The sequence below is a fragment of the Pseudorca crassidens genome, chromosome 6 (genome assembly GCF_039906515.1).
Source record: "Pseudorca crassidens isolate mPseCra1 chromosome 6, mPseCra1.hap1, whole genome shotgun sequence".
NCBI classification, from domain to species: Eukaryota; Metazoa; Chordata; class Mammalia; order Artiodactyla; family Delphinidae; genus Pseudorca; species Pseudorca crassidens.
In genome coordinates, this window is record NC_090301.1 from 64,615,673 (window position 1) to 64,633,298 (window position 17,626).

Consider the following 17,626-nt stretch of genomic DNA (forward strand, 5'->3'; position numbering starts at 1 on the left):
TGAGGTTTATTCTGTTATGTCAGACTCTAAAAACCTCTCCTCACATAAATTAACCCCAAAATAGAGTGGCAGCTTCCAAGGAATCCAGAAAACCTGAAATGTATCTGAAGTCAGTCAACTGAAATAGATGTGATTACTTTTTGTCTCCCCATCCATTTTCCTTAGGATCATGATTAGCCCTTATAAGGAGTTCCAGAAAAGCCAGGTGTAGACGTATGTGTCAACACCCGTTTCTCCTGGTCACACGTATTAGGTCACATGACCTAATCATGACTTTCCCCAGAAAAGAACCCCACTCCTTCTTTTCTGGCATCTTTAATTTGGAGATGACTAGTTTAGGGGCGAAGGGTGGGATGGGAGGGAGGGCGAGGTTGGAGAAAGAGAGAAAAACAAAGAAATCACCTGAGAATGAAGCCAAGCAGAAGCTAGCAGAATACAAAGATGCTGGGTTAGAGAATGTCCCCATATCACTGGCTGAAGCCTTTGATCCCGATATACCTGAATTTACCCCTTGGATCGTTCAGTTACGTGAGCCAATAAATTATCCTGAGTTATTTTGAATTGGGTTTCTGTCTTGCACTAGAGTCTAGACTGGTTAAAAAGTTTTAAAAGCTATGTACACAATAAAATTATGTGTATAACTATAGAGTGTCTCTCCTCTCATCCAGGTCAGTGAGCAATAACTAAACAAGAAGGAGAAGGCATGTAAAATGATAAACAGTGTAGTAGGAATTACATCTAAAGAGGAGAGGAGATGGAAATGCTAATTAGCACATTTAATTTTCATGTAGTCAAATCTTTTAGTGTTTTTATTATTGATAAGTTGCCTTAGGAAAAATAAAATGCACACACATGATAGGTGTAGAATGCTGCTCCCAGATGAGTCTGCAGCACCTTGGTTTCTGCCATTATCCTTACCTAATGTGTAGAATCAAAAGTGAGACATTAGCAAACAAGATAAATCATTTTCGGACATACTTGAATAAAGCTGAGGAGTTTCTACTCCATGACTCCAAGGCCACCATTATTTCTCAACTGTATCTCTGAAATAGCCTCTAGCTCATTTCCTAGCGGGCTCTTTTTCTCCCTGTTGTCAATTCTACACATGGTAGCCAGAAAACCCATCACACTACCTTCCCAATCAAAACCCTGCAATCCTTGACATTTGAAACATACTCTATGATCTTTGCTGCAAGCCTACAAAGGGACTGTTGGCAGGCCCTGGCTAGCTCTCCATCCTCACCTCCTGTCCTATTCCTCACTCATTCCTTGCAGTAGTGCTGGGTTGCTTGAGGTGTCTCTAACACACCTGGTTCAATCCCCCTGCAGCGCCTCTGCCCGAAGAATTCTTCCCCAGGTAGCGTCAAATGGCATGGTCCTTCCTTAATTCTCTGCTCAAATATCACATCTTCTGAGAAATTGTTAACTACCCTACCGAAAGCACACCACCCACTCTTCCATCAGACTTTATGTCCTCTGCCTTGTTTTTATTCGCAGCACTCACACTACCTGACACGCTATCTTGTTATATTATCTGTTTTTTGCCTCTTTCCCCCTCCTCTACTCTCACCCCTCCCCCTTTCCTACTGCCTATTAACTCGTTCTCTTTCTTTTACAAATTATTTTTATTATTTCACCCTTTATTATCAATGAATTGGGCTCTTGGAATTATAATGTGATTTGATAGGCATAAGAGAATATGGATACTAAGTATTTTCTAAATCACTGGATGACAGATTACAAAACAGCCTAAAACTTTTATGAGGTAGGTCAACGTAGCTATGGAGTCCTACTAGAACAAATAATCATGGGTACCACGTACACTAATTCTGCCACACAAAAAAAGTGGTTCATGAATATGAAGTAATACCAAAGAAGTGGGTATACAATTTTAAGGTACATAAACTCTACATTTCCATCCTTCCAACGTTCATGTATTATCTATTTCTTCATTTGCAGAAATTCTGGAATTCTGCTGTTAATTTGAGATTTTACAGTACATTAGCTTTGAGCTAGCATAGCATGTATAAAAGGTAACCAAAAAGAAAGCAACGCAAATGTGAGAAAAAGAAAAACCAAGTAATAGGGATTAATGCCAGATCTAACCCTTCTGCTCCGGAGCATCTAGCATCAAATACAGACCAAGGTACATTTAATAGTTTTCTTCAACCATAATCTATGAGAAGTCAGTTTCTTGAAATACAATATTAATATATTTAATGAAAAAAATCTCAGGGTTGTGATTTATGGCCCCTTGGATGTTAAGTCAGATCCTGCTGGGTAAATTACTTTTGCAACTGGTAAAGTTATAGATAGAAATAGGACAATGAATATGACTTTAAAACAGCTAGGAGACAAGGCTTCAGGTGTTTAAGTCCCCAGTTCAAACAGGAGTTAATCATTGAGTTTCTGTATACTGAAATCATTGCTTTAGATATTTTTAGTTATTTTTTAGGATTTTATATAGATGAAAAAGATCAGCCATCATAAATATTTGTCAAGCCACTGATGGCATAATATAGTTCTCACATCCTTTCTGAGCTACAAGGGGAAATTAAGTATAGGATGCCGTTTTCCCATCACCAACTAAAAAAGAGAAATAAACTCTATCAACTTAAAATGAGCCTTTAAAACAATCTGACAGAAATGTACTCAACTCTCAAGTCCCATCCCCACCTCACAAAAAAAGCTTTGATTAGAAGCCAAATATCTTGATTTAATTTTTAAACTGACTACATGGAGGGAATCTTATTGCAGGGTCTTTCAAATTTGATTTTAAAATCTCACTTACTGCATTTCCCAACTTTAAACTGAAATTTGAAGTAATAAAACAGCATAGTAAATATATGACAGAGGATATGAATAATATAGACAGAAATTATAGCCAATGTCTGAGGAAGATGGGATTATTTTTCCAATTAGTAGACTACCCTCGGCCTGTTCCTTTCTAGTAATAAATATAGATATAAACATATACGTACGCACAGATGCATTGTATGTACATGTATAGATGTATGTATATTTGAAATTTCACCTCCTTTATTGAGTTTGTTCGGCAGAGGGGGAAAAGCTGAAAATTCACTATACACCAAAAGCCAATAAACAAAAGCAGTTCCTTTTTTGTTTGAGGTTTCAGAGTTAGATTCTTGACTCCATCAAAAACCCATTTTTGAGTCTTGGAAATGTTACTTAATCAATATCTTGTTCTTAGTTTCAGCATCCATAAAATAAAATGATTAATGACAACTGCCTCCTAAGGTTTTGCTAAGTATTAAATTATATAATTCCTATAAAAGGGTAAGCAATTCTATATCTAACACATAGTAACACTCTAAAAATTATATACTGTTATTATTACTATTACTATTATTCTCAATAAAAAGCTTAATGAGATAGTAACTAGTGTCCCATTTACTAAAATGATATTTTAACTCCATTTTCAAATTTTGTTATACCATCACTACTCCTAATCATGGGATGAACATTTAACTGTGAATGCAATTTTAAATGGATATGTTTGTAGAGCTTGAGAATTTGTTGAAGTTGTTGAAGGTCTTTTTAATGGAGATACCCACAATTTTTTAACTATCAACTGGTGGGGCAGTGGGGGGACTTTGGAATAGCTAAGAGTAAAATCTCTGAGTTTAACTAGGAAAAGATAAAGGAAGGGATGATCTTGGCAGTGATATCCCTAAAGGGTATAGTGAAAGGAGAAAGAGGAATTTTAGTGCTCCATAAGCAAACACAGAGGATTCTTTAAAATCTGCCCCAGTCTCAGATGACAGTCCTGGCAGACCAGTGATAGGGCATGTCCGAAGCAAGCTCTTTAGACAGCTACGCTACTGCCTTCCACTGCAACTTCAAAATGATCCCGTCTACTCACTGGTTCACTGTCTCAGAAATTAACATCTTTACAATGGAGTATTCAAAATCAGTTCACTTGACAGGAAAGATAAGTAGATAGAACTGTAAAATATAGTGCTTCAAACTTGAAATGACACTCTTCTCATTGCCATCTCTTTGAAATTAGCTGTGAGCTTAATACGTTGAAGATAATGTGATAATCAACTGAGCAAAGGTAACAAGATAGGTTATGATATAAAACGCATTTCAATAAAGAGAGATAATGCCACTGCATTCATTTCCCAAAGAGTTAGTGTGGGAAAAACGCATACTTCACATTGTTCTTTCCTACTTCAAGTTAACAAATTAACTCATATGTAAAAAGGGTGTTTTTCTCATTATATTTTAGTTATTTGCTTTTTCATAAAGATATATAACTATCATGGGCAATCTTATCTAGTGTCCACCTATTTCACGGGGTAAGTATATTGATAGTATGATATATGTGCTATGCTATTAACTGTCTCTTAGTATATTTTAATGAAATTTGTAGAATTTAATAAAAAATTAGGAGACAGTCTGATTTGGCTTAGAGTAAAACAGAGAAAGATCGGCATGATAAGAGCTTAGTGAGCACAGGAGAGGATGGTAGGAGGTTACGTCTAAAAAGAAAGTAAGAGGCAAGTTCAGGACTGTTCAAAATATTTGAATTTGTCCTTCCAAAGAGAAAACATTTCTGTCATGAGGACTGAGAGTGAAAGGAAGTTGAGTGATTAAGATGTCTTTTGATACATAGAAGGGGGTGAGAGAGCACTTTTGAAGGCAACAGGCATTGCATTGCAAACCCTAGGACTACAAACACTCATCTCTACAAAAAAGAGAAGATGAAAAATCTCCCATCACTGAATAGTAGAAAAGAATCATCCAAAGCCGTAACTTATATTCAGTACAAAATAGTAAAAACAAAAGGGAAAATCTAGTGCTTTTTCAGTTTTCAATTTAAAATGTCGTAAAACATTCTAGATAAACGTTGTCTAGAAAAATGAGACAAAAAGATAAGAAAGCGATTACCTCTTTTCCCACCATTTTACAACACATTTGTAATTTCAGTGTTCCTCGGTGTATGTTTTATCTAGCTATAGTTGAACTTGTATATAATTCTGCACACTGTTTCCTCCAAGAAACATTATAGCGTATGTGTTTTTATTTTATTATAATCCTATTTACTTTTAATGGTTGCATATTATCCTCAAATATATGTGCCTAAGTGTATTATTGGCCATTTGAGTTGCTTCTGAGTTTATTTCACAAAATATATCCATCAACATCTTCAAACATAGGACCTTTTCCATATTTTGTACTATTTTCTTAAGATAGATTCCCAGAAGTTAATAGTAATAGATAAGACAGCATGAATATTTTCATAGTCCCCCCTCACAGGCTGCCAACTTGTTTTTCAAAAGGGCTGTGTCAATCTTACTTGCAACGAATGGTTTCTGAAAGCACTGGATTCACTGCATCCTTGGCAACAGAGGGCATGATTATTTTTAATATTATCATTTAGTAGATGAATAACAAGTCCTCCTATTGCTCATATAACTGATTTAGTCTAGTAGACCAAAGGACAGGAAAGGAGAATATCTGAAATTAAGGAACAATTTGACAAAATCTGCCCATTCTAGTGACTATTATTGTGGTCAAGATGGTTAAGCAGATGCTGGAAGCTCACTGAGCAAGCTAAGTTCACAATAAATTGCATAAACACAAAGCATGCTGATCGATAAGTGTAAACCTGGGCAGGGGTCTCTAGAGTAATGTCAGGAATCCTAGTTTTTGGTCCAGCTCAATTCAGCACTATTAATCATGCAACTAAAGACAAGGAAAGCAAGGTAATCAAATGTGAAAATAAAAAAGACCCATACATTCTCAAAGTAAACAAGCACACATACATTTTAATCCAGAGAGTCCACTTCTAGGTCTTAAAGACTTGCACGCATGAAATAATGTGTACAAGATTATTCATGACAGTATTGGTTGTGTTGGCCAAAAGATTAGAAAAACACAATCGCTTATGAGGAGGGGACTATCTAATAATAAATAAATTATGGTACTTTCAGCAAATGTAATACCACGAAGCTTAAAAATGAATGAGGAAACTATTAACTTTGACAGTCCTTCCAACACTGCTGAGTTTAAAAAGCAGGAAGCAAAACATATATACATACAGACACACACACACACACACACACACACACACACACACACACACAGAATGTTAGCATCTGTATAAAAATCGCGGGAAAAAAGAAAAACTTGAAAAGTTTACTGTTTGTTTGCATGTGCTAGGCTATCTCTGAAAAGATACCAAGAAACTAGTAAGAATGGTTACCTAGGGCTTTCCTGGTGGCACAGTGGTTGAGAGTCTGCCTGCCGATGCGGGGGACACGGGTTCGTGCCCCGGTCCGGGAAGATCCCACATGCCGCGGAGCATTTGGGCCCGTGAGCCATGGCCGCTGGGCCTGCGCATCTGGAGCCTGTGCTCCGCAACGGGAGAGGCCACAACAGTGAGACGCCCGCGTACCGCAAAAAAAAAAAAAAAAAGTATATTCATTAATTTAACAAAATAACAACAAAATGATCCTTTCCTGTGCCTTGGAATGGTACTAGCTGTCAGACTGCACATCCCCACAAGCTACAAGGAGGCAGTGGTTATCGGAGGGAACAACGATCAACCAATTTTCTTTTTCTTCTGTTTTTCTCCAATAATTGCATTATTTGTTCAAGTATAATTCACAAGATCATCAAAATCATCCCATACAGATCTCAGCCAATACACCAGAGTAAACTGCTACGGAAAAATGCATTACAATAGTAACGCATTATTCTTTTAGGAAAATTCCACCCATTCTTATATCCAGACCCCTTTGTTCTTCTTTGGAAATTATAGTTTCTGAGCTGTAGGTATGAGCAAGAGGAAAATAATATTCAAAATATTCAGCTATATTTTCTTTCTGATTTATATGAGGCGGCATGGTTTCCTGCTTTATTATAATCAAATTTTATAGTATCTTTAATTTTATTTAATAAATAGCTGGACCAGACTATAGTTTATCTTAAGATATAATAGCTTATACTGTCTCAATTTAAGCACGAGCCTATGGGAATGACCAGGGTAAATGATGAGATACACACATATCAATACATGTAATTATTTTTATTCTTTTTGAACTTCCTTCGCGAGAAAGAATTCTTCATTTGAACCATAAAATGCGAATACGTTTTAAATCCTATTACATTGAGATTAAAGAGTTAAAAAGCAAAGTCCAAGATGGCTCCTGAAAAGTTATCCAAGTAGGAAACCAGCCAAATTTCACTTGATATATAGTAACTGTCTTAATGTGGAAAAGGGAATATTGTACAATTAGCTCCTTTCCTTACAAAATTAAGTATATCAGTCCAATGTTCTGCTTCCAATATAGTTGTCTAGAAGCTCAAAGCCACTATCATTTCTCCAATGATTCTTTTGCTTTTATGTTTTAGTATTGATTTTTGTATGATTATTGAAGTAGTGCCTGTTCCTGCCAAAAAATACTTTTATAGGCTTAAACATAAAATCCCCATAATCTTACTGCCCCCCCAAACAAACGTTAATATTTTATTTAAGCCATTTTGTGAATGTGAATGCAAGCTTCTCCTTCATATTAAATTTTGTATTCTTTTTCCACTATGATTTAATCAGCATTTTCCAATGTTATTACCAAGCTTCCAAAGTCATGCTTTAATGATACAAACCATAATTTCATTATTCCCATATTGCTGGCCAAATAGATTATCTTTACTACCAAACTACTACAAATGCCATTTTAATGAAACTGTGTGTTATTTCTGACTAATTACATGGAATTAATTTCTAGAAGTGGAATTACTGAAACAAAGGCAATACTTTTAAGACTTTTGATACACACAGTGGATGTCTGTTGTTTTTACCTGTCCAGCATCCATTTTCCCTCCTCAGTAACAGTCCCTTGATTTTCCTTGGAATGTGGCCTTGATAGGACCAGAAATCAAGGTGCCCAGTGATCCACTGACCAAAGCCTAGGCATGAAACTTGAGCTAGGTCAGTAATACTTCTCATTCTAGGAATCTGGGCCTGCAGGAAATTGACACATAGAAAAGGGCTGATACTGATTCATCCCAGTGATGGTACCTGGCAAAGATTTTATCAGTTTCTCCCATGATCTCTGTAGCTATTCTATTTCCTCTCCTTGCCTTTTTTTTTTTTTTTTTTTTTTTTTTTTTTTTTTTTTTTTGGTACGCGGGCCTCTCACTGTTGTGGCCTCTCCCGTTGCGAGCACAGGCTCCGGACGCGCAGGCTCAGCGGCCATGGCTCACGGGCCCAGCCGCTCTGCGGCATGTGGGATCTTCCCGGACCGGGGCACGAACCCGTGTCCCCTGCATCAGCAGGCGGACTCTCAACCACTGAGCCACCAGGGAAGCCCCTCTCCTTGTCTTTTGATTCTGTAAGCTACAAACTACCTTTCTTCTGTTGTGGATCTTATTCTTTGAGTTAGTCAAAATTAATACCTGTAGCATGCAACAAAGGAATTCTGTAAACACCAATGAAAAGCCTTGCCAGAAGTTTAGGGGAATCTGCAGTTTGCCCCATCTTCACCATCTCCATCACCTTTTGTAAATGAATCAACCTTTACTGACAGTCTTAACTACTTTGATAAGCGAAAAAGGGCTATCGTTTAATTTTTTCCTTTACATTTTATCATTAAGCTAAAATTTTAGCTGCTTATTGGCCTTATATATTTCCAGCTTTCATAGATTATCAGTTTATTTCTTAGCCCATTTTTCTATTGGTATACTTGGAAATTTTTTGGTAGCCAATGACAATGCCTATTGTCTCCAATTATGTTCAAGGCACTAGGGATAAAATGATGATCAGTTTCTCTCTTTAAGAGGTTTTCAATCTAGTGAAGAGGACTGATATAAGCTGTGAATCACAATATTTTGGGATAAGTTCTCTAATAGGAGAAAACGCTGAAAGGTTTTTGTAAGAGTAATATTAAACTGTTATTCACAATTTGTATTGAAAATATTTTATTGATTTACTTATGGGATTTCTGACTTAAGACTGTTAAAGTTTATGAGGTCAAACCTTTATATTTTCCTTTTATATTTGTGTTTATGAAGTCTCTATTTTCTTCTAACTTGATTTAGAGTTTCTTCATAGTAACTCTTCATATCATCTGACATTTATTTTTGAAATGTAATGTGAGATAGGGAGTGTCCCTTTTTTGCAAATAATTACTCAATTTTCCCAGCACAATATATTGATCATTTTTTGTTTTCACACAGGTTTGTGATTACTGCATATCATGCTTTATTTTCCATATTTCAGAGTTCGTGTCTGAGGTTTTTTAAATTTCTTCTTCATGTTTGTCTGCATGTTAATATACTGTATTAATTACCACCATTTTTAATATCTTTAGTTGATAGTACAACTCTGTCTCAATGCTTTTTTTATTTAAACATTCTCTTGCTATCATAGCTTATTTGCTATTCCATATGAACTTCAGAATCTCTAACTTTTGCAACAATCTCTTTGGATTTTTATTTGGATTATCTATATATATGATGTATGTATATACATACATAAACATTCAGTATTTCTATTTTGAAAAAGTCTCTACTTTTTCACATTTATTGTCAATATCCATTAGTAAAAGTTTGCGTTTTATATCCTCTGAGTTTGAGTTACTTTAAAAAAAAGTCAGGAGAAACTTCAGGCAGCTCTGAAATAACTCCTTATAACACTTAAAGTATAAAATATCTATCTATCTATTTATCTATCTGCCTATCTATCGAGAGACAGACAGACAAAGGGACAGAGAGACAGAAAGAGAGGGAGAAGGAACCAATAAAGATGGAGAAAAAAATGACTACTTTAGCTGCCTTCAAGAAATTTCAGGATTGGCCTACTTTTGTTTGTTTGTTTGTTTTTGCGGTACGCGGGCCTCTCACTATTGTGGCCCCTCCCATCGCGGAGCACAGGTTCGGGACGCGCAGGCTCAGCGGCCATGGCTCATCGGCACAGCCGCTCCGCGGCATGTGGGATCTTCCCAGAGCGGGGCACGAACCCGTGTCCCCTGCATTGGCAGGCGGACTCCCAACCACTGCGCCACCAGGGAAGCCCCTGGCCTACTTTTTATTTTAGTCAGCATGGTTAGAAACTAAAGATTATCTCTTATTTATTTGAATAAAGGGAATTAGGCCAACATAATCACTAAAATAACTTTATCAGTATAATTCATTATTTTTTAGTTTTTGCTTATCAAATATAGCCACTCTCCTGTCTCTAACTGGATGGCTGTGTTCACTCAGAGAAATCAATATGTATTACTCACATCCAATTCATCCAACCCCTCAAAAATGGGAATTCAAGTAATCAGTAATGCTGCTTTCATTTAATAGACATAGAAACTAAAGTAATGATGGACTGTGGTGGGAACTCACCAGCAACGGAAGGAGTCTAACTATTAGTTCATGTGCCCTATTCATGCAGCCACAGTGCGTGTGTGCACATTTACTGCAGTTTTTCTTGTCTAATAGCATTTAAATTTATAACCAATTGTATACAACCAAAGTATACCTCTGGCAATTGTCTTTGATTGAGTGCTAGGGCCCTGGGGAAGTCACCCACAAATTTTGTTGTTCAGTGAGGAATTGATTCAGCCCTGATGTCACCTATATATGTCATGAAAACATTTCATAGTCAAAGACCAAAAAAATGCTAACTGCAGAAACTCAGAACGAAGTGCAGTATATCAGCTATAAACCATCTCTTCAGTTGCAAATTTGCGTCTTAGGACAACGAAGTGTCTCTTCAAACCATTGTCTGATAGAATCTAGCAATAGGTTTGTTTGTTTTCTTTTTCTTTTTCCTTTCCTTGAGTAATAAGAGAGCTCCTAGTTCTTTACAATCCTCTCCTTAACCCCACATGTCCCCTCACTCTGCTGTATTTTGTTTTTGTTTTATGCTAACTTAAAGCAGTAGCTTTTAAGGTTTTCTTAACCATTTTCCCTTGCTATGAAACGTTGAAGAACGAAAAAATTTGGAAACAATTGGTATATCCTGGAGTCCCTGAATTCACCTATTGATCACTTTGAAGCCCGTAGACCTCTGGAAGTAAGAAATCCCTTTTTTAGAGATACTAGTAAATATTTTAAAGGGATATTATAGACAAAATGACTGAATTAAACACAAATATTTTACATGCAAACACACCTCTAGCCCTATAAATCTTAGACGACATCTCTGAATGCCTCTCAATTTATCATTTTCTTGATCCCAACATAATATTAATGTGATGTATTATTATTTCAGGTATTAAAATATTTAGATGCACAAATTGGTGGATGTTGTCATTTCTTCTTATACCTCCATTTTACAAAATGTAGGGCTGTATAATGGGCAATTGGTATGGAGTTAACTTATACAAATAGTAGTTGACAAACAATGTTTCTAGACCCGGTTCTACTTTCAATTGACTTTGGGTATTATTAACTTCCTGGAGTGAAGTTCTTCCTCATACACAGGAGAGGTTAGACTAATGACCTGGGTTTTTCCCAGGTCCAAATATCTGATTTCTGCTTAGCTTTCATCTAACTATTTAATAATCAGCCGAAGCTGACTTTGTGTGCCAGGTATGGTAACTGTTGGTTGGTTTACTTGCTTTTTTAAAAACACTGTTTTCCTAAAGTTTTATATTTTGGGCAGAAAGGAGAAAACCCAGGGCAAAAAAAGGTAAAGGCTTAAGTGGGTGGTATACGCATGTCTGAATCTAGATAAATATTGAAACAGCATTATCAGAAGACTTTTCCTCATCTCCTAAAACTGGATTGTAGAGCAGCAATCTTGAAGATTTTTCTTGAATGATGGAAATCCATTCAGAAATTACTATTAGCATTGTGTGCCCTGCACTAATACCTTGTCATAACAGAACTGGTAAGTTGGCATTAATTCATTATGTGATCTGGCTTCTTGGGAGTACAACTTCAGTTTTCCTCTAATATGAAAATACTGTTCACAAACCAACTTTTTGAAAGCCAAGCTAGGTTCCATTCTTTACACGAAGGTAAAACACACACACACACACACACACACACACCCCTATTTTGGGACTTAAGCTAAAGACCCTAAAGAAAATAACAAAATGGAAAGCACAGAAAGTGAAACTGGAATCATAATTGCACACTGTTTTACGCCCAAGAGAACAGAATCTGGGAAAATACTGCAAGGTTTTATCTGTAATTGGACAGGATAGCCAAATCAATTCTGAATTAAGGACAAACTTATTTTGAAATTTTTGAAGTGTTTTGGCATTTCTTATTAGACGATCAGATGCTGAGTCTTTTTTTTTTTTTTGATGAATAAAATTTAGGAAAACGTTATGACCCAGCAATCCCACTACTGGGCATATATCCTGAGAAAACCAAAATTCAAAAAGAGTCATGTACCAAAATGTTCATTGCAGCTCTATTCACAATAGCCCGGAGATGGAACCAACCTAAGTGCCCATCATCGGATGAATGGATAAAGAAGATGTGGCACGTATATACAATGGAATATTACCCAGCCATAAAAAGAAACGAAATTGAGCTATTTGTAATGAGGTGGATAGACCTAGAGTCTGTCATACAGAGTGAAGTAAGTCAGAAAGAAAAAGACAAATACCGTATGCTAACACATATATATGGAATTTAAGAAGAAAAAAAATGTCATGAAGAACCTAGGGGTAAGACAGGAATAAAGACACAGAGTTACTGGAGAACGGACTTGAGGATATGGGGAGGGGGAAGGGTGAGCTGTGACAGGGCGAGAGAGAGTCATGGACATATACACACTAACAAACGTAAGGTAGATAGCTAGTGGGAAGCAGCCGCGTGGCACAGGGATATCGGCTTGGTGCTTTGTGACCGCCTGGAGGGGTGGGATAGGGAGGGTGGGAGGGAGGGAGACGCAAGAGGGAAGAGATATGGGAACATATGTATGTGTATAACTGATTCATTTTGTTATAAAGCAGAAACTAACACACCATTGTAAAGCAATTATACCCCAATAAAGATGTTAAAAAAAAAAGGAAAACCTTAACATCAAACTCCAGGGTTTTTGATCGACTTTCACAGAGTTACATGAATACGTCACTCTCAATATGGAAGAAGTAGAATGTTTCGCATTAGAATTACGCTTTTGGGTCCTCTATTACCACTTCAATTCACTCATCCCCTTTAAATGAGGTTATGTAGATTTGACCTTGGATAGTCATAAATGCCTTTTAAGATGTTGCTAGTTTGAATGCAATATGTTAAAGATAATGTTTCCCACTCTAGTTCCTCTGAAAAATATTATTACTTGATTTTAAAGAATTTCTAAAGGGCAGATGTCCTGTCATTTTATTGCTTAATCATCTTTGAATCCCTCTCTTACCTTTAACCTTCATCATATGCACTGCTGTTTTTGGATACATAGCTTCAGAAGTAACATGTATGAGATATTTATCGTGATTACTTTCCAGTTCTTAGATTAATTTGAGTATATTTGTGTGGGTGTGTGGGTAGATGTGTATTAACTGGAGAGAAAATGAGATGGAAAGAGACTGAGCCATGGGATACAGGGTAGGTTGGCAGGAGATAAATCTTCTATATAAGTTACCTACTTATTTTGTTTATGATCTATTTTACCTCAAGAAAATATAAGCCTTATGAGGGCAAGGGTCTTTGATTTATTCTCTGATATGGTCAAAGCAACTAGAACAGTGTTCTGCACACAGTTGGAACACAGTTCAACTTGTTAAATTTTACTTGAATAAACCAGTACCATAATTAATTAGTAACAGATTACCTAAGAGGATGAGAATTTTGCCTTATGAAGTATACTGATCATTTAGGATGGGTTGGTGAACTTGTTTCAAATGCAGGAGTGGTTATATTCTTCCTGAGAAGCTTTCGTGTGTGTGTGTGTGTGTGTGTGTGTGTGTGTGTGTGTGTGTGTGTGTGTGTGTGTGTGTGTGTCCGAGAGAAAGAGACAGGGACAGAGACTTCAAGAAAATGCAAATGAATTTCTGATTTACTGAACTGGCTGAGGATTTTAATTCTCTGAAACATGTTAGTTTTCAAAAACCAAAACGATCTCATCATTAATTAAATAAATACAAATTATTATTAAATAAAATAAAATAAACTTCACTGTCTTAATGTAGAAACTCTAGTCATGACTCTTTGACAAAACAAATATGTTTTATTTAATGAGATCATGGTATTTATTGCATTGCTATTCACAGTAAATGTGATCTTTTTATAAAAGTTATGCAGTATTAAAATTAAAATCCAGTATAGGTCAAAAAGTGAATTTAGTAGCCTAGAGTCTTGACAAGTTGACATTTACTTGAGTTACTAAAATCCATCTAGAAAATATGGCAGTCTGAGCTCATGGATTGCCCTGCAGCAAAACAAGTCAAAACTGAAGTGGATCTGCAGAACTGGCAGAACTTGAATTGCTTGTATAAGCTAAGTGGCTAGCACTATTACAGCCCCTAAGCCTGAGCACTCCCCCTCCCACCCAACCCTGCGACGTTTCTGCTCTCTGTCACACACACACACTGCTGCTTTATCCTAACATTTCTGCTCATTGACACATTTCTCCGCACTTTACTATATTTTGGTCCGGTGGCTTTGAAAATGTATTTAATTATCTGAAAAATAATCCCAAAGTAAAAGTCCCCCTCCAGAAAAAAAACCTCAAAACACCTGAAAATGAATACAAAAGCTCTGTTTAAAAACTTGTGACTTACCCCAATATATAATGCAGTGGATTTACAAGATATTACTTGTTAGCAATGTGAAAAGCACATTCTTAGCCAAGTAGTTGAAAATTTCCTTAAAAATTCCACTTTGATTACTGGATGTTATTGGTAACTTGGTTTTAATTTAAGCTTATTTTAAAAGTATTGATTAGTAATGCATAATATAACGTAAGCCTATTTCTCCCATATCCGCTAATAGGGGAAAACAATTTTATCAGCTCATAGCACTGCATAAATGAAACACAAAACGAAAATCAACTGCCTAATGTGTTTAATCATCTTAATAAAGTCCTAAAAGTTACAACTAAATATTGCAACATTACAATAATCACCTGGCAACAGGTAAATTGTGTATTGAAATGTAACAACCACAAGCCATACTCTTTAATGATATCAGAAAACTATCCTTTTAAACAAGATGCGATGACTACTATAGGGAAAATACTTGCTACCAATTTCGTACTACCCCAAATGCAATGTATGTGTTCAACTAAAATGGTATGAAAAATTCCATTTACAGTTCATGAAATGATAAAATGTGCAACCATTCTCGGACATAAAACTAACATCACTCCTAGTTCATCAGTAAGTTACTCATCTGCTTCAGAATTATTTTATATTACTAAATTGGGGGTAAATACTACCTTTACAATTAAAAAAAAAACTTACAAAAAATGCTGACATTTTGGACAGCTCCCTCCTGGTTTTTCTACAGTATTTCTATTAGGTGTCTTACTTTCATTTTTTTCAGCTTTGCCAAATCAGAAATGAGTCCAGCCAAAGTCGTTTCTGCCGCTTGGGTTTGGGTTTTGTTTGTTGTGTTGCGTTGCGTTTGGGGGCCAAAGATTCCTCCAGTGAAAGGGATTAAAGATCTACGTAACTGGGAAAGTGCTGTTCTCAGCTCAAGAGCCGGCTCCCAGTATTGAGCCAATTTTTAACATTTTTCCAAAGATTCTAGCTGGTAAGAAGGGAGCTGCCCTCTCCAGTCCCATTCCCCGCTGCAATTCCAGCGCCTCTGTAAAGGACCACAGCCTCTCCATCTGTGCCAGGGCAGGGGCAGTTTGTTACTGCCGAGGTATTTCAAAAACTTTCCAAGCAAAGACTCCTAGGAGACAAAGGGCCACATACAAAGCAATCGACAAGAATAAGTTTGTGCGTCCTGAAGAAGGGTGGAGAAACCACTGCACTGAGCTACGGAGACTCGGAGTTAGCCCGGCGGCACCATCCATTTGCAGCAGCGCAAAAATCCGCCTTCTGCGGAAAGGTTTGCAGCGCGGGTGGAACTCCCAGTGGCTTTACAAAATAAACTAATTAAATATAAAATAAAAACAGTGTAGGTACTGGAAGAAGCTGGGTACTAAACCTGGGTGCTAAACCTTAGCGGTTAACGTGCTCTTGGTCTGACTGCCCAGACCCCAGTGGGCCGGAACTTTCTCGGAGGGCGGGGCCACCCGGCAGAACGCAGCCGCCGCTGGCGCGCCCGGCCGAGTCCCGACCCCGAAGGTACCGGCCAAGGTAGCCCGATGAGGCAGGGGCTACATCTGAACGTGCACTCGAGCCCCGCCCCGTTTCAGCCGCCAAGTCTCTGACACCCGTGCCCCACGCTGGCGTGGGCCAGGAACAACCTCCATCAGCCCCTCAAAGCGGGACTCTCTCCATCCCCAAATCTGCGTTCCCGAAAAGTGTAGCGAGCTTCCTACGTGGGACGTCAGACACACAAAAAAGCCGCCACTCTCCAAGCCTAGTTCCATTCCCCAAGCCTAGTTCCACTCCCCGCCCTCTGTCCTCCTTTTCTCCAGCGAGGCGGACCAACCGTTACTTTCCTCTCCCATACCCTCCCCTCCAAAGTCCCCGGCGCAAAGTGGGACTTTGGGGAGCCTCGGTGAATGCGCCCGTCCCCTGGCGCGCTGTATCCACAGCTCCCTCTTTTCATTAAGGCAATAAAGTTCAATTTTCCCGGCTCTTAACGAGCCACGGAGGACTTTCACGTGCGTTGCGTGCGCTCTCCCTCCCGCTGAGCCAAGTGCATCCTATTCACTCCATCCCAGCCTGGATCCCTGAAGGACGTCGGTTCACGCAAGAGGGGACCCACCACGCTCCCCGCAAAGTGCCCCAAACCGCGCACCCACACACGCAGATGCACACACAATGCCATCCCCGCGCTATCAAAGTCTGTCAGCGCGGAGGGGAGAACGCACGAGCAGGAGTGGCACTGGAGCGAGCAGCAGCCTAACCGTGCGTCCGGACTCTCTGTCCGGGTCCCAAACACCCTTGTCTGAATGCCCGGGCACAATAAGCCTCGTAACTACTAAGGATAACCCCGGTGGTCCCCGAGCCGGTGCGCGTACCGCCGGGCCGGACCTTACCCGTGGGGCGCGTGGTCTCCCGCCGCTCGGCTGGCCCTCGGGCCACAGGGACGCTGCAGCCTGGGTCGCGCAGATGCTGCTGCTCCGCTGCCGCTGCCCCATCCCCGGCGCCAGCATCACTTCTCCGCCGCCTCCACCTCCTCGTGCTCCGTTCTCTCGGCCGCCCCTCCACGGCGTCCGCCTGCAGGACCGGCAGCGCCGGCGGCGCGGCAGGGTGGGCAGCCGCGGAGGCAGCGACGCCCGCTCGAGCTCGCCCAGCTGCACCGTCTTGAGCGGCCGCGGCGGCAGCCGAAGAACCCGAGCCCGGCTGCGCTTCCCCGGCGAAGGCTCTGGCCTCGGCGACTGACAACCCCCGGCAGCCAATCGCTGCCTCGCCCTGCGAGGCGGGGGGAGACCAATCAGCGGAAGGCCCAAGGTTTTCCTCCGCCTTTGCTCAGCAAGCTCGTTTCCGGGAGAAGCGGCGAGGCTGCTGGCGTTTGGGATGGGGGGAGGTGGGGGAGGGCTTCGCGGTGGGGGACTCCTGGCTCCGGAGCCTTAGGTGTGGCC

The 17,626-nt window shown here is 39.2% G+C and overlaps 1 protein-coding gene across 6 annotated transcripts in view; it reads right to left on the bottom strand.

Annotated features, from left to right (window-relative positions):
- The window catches only part of B3GALT1 (beta-1,3-galactosyltransferase 1), a 602,186-nt gene extending 584,787 nt beyond the window's left edge, over positions 1-17,399 (bottom strand). For all 6 annotated transcript variants that reach the window (XM_067741663.1, XM_067741658.1, XM_067741660.1 and 3 more), the window contains exon 1: positions 17,081-17,399. The gene's annotated coding sequence lies outside the window, so the exon portion shown is untranslated. The remainder of the gene's footprint in view (positions 1-17,080) is intronic.
- Between the last annotated feature and the right edge of the window lie 227 nt (positions 17,400-17,626).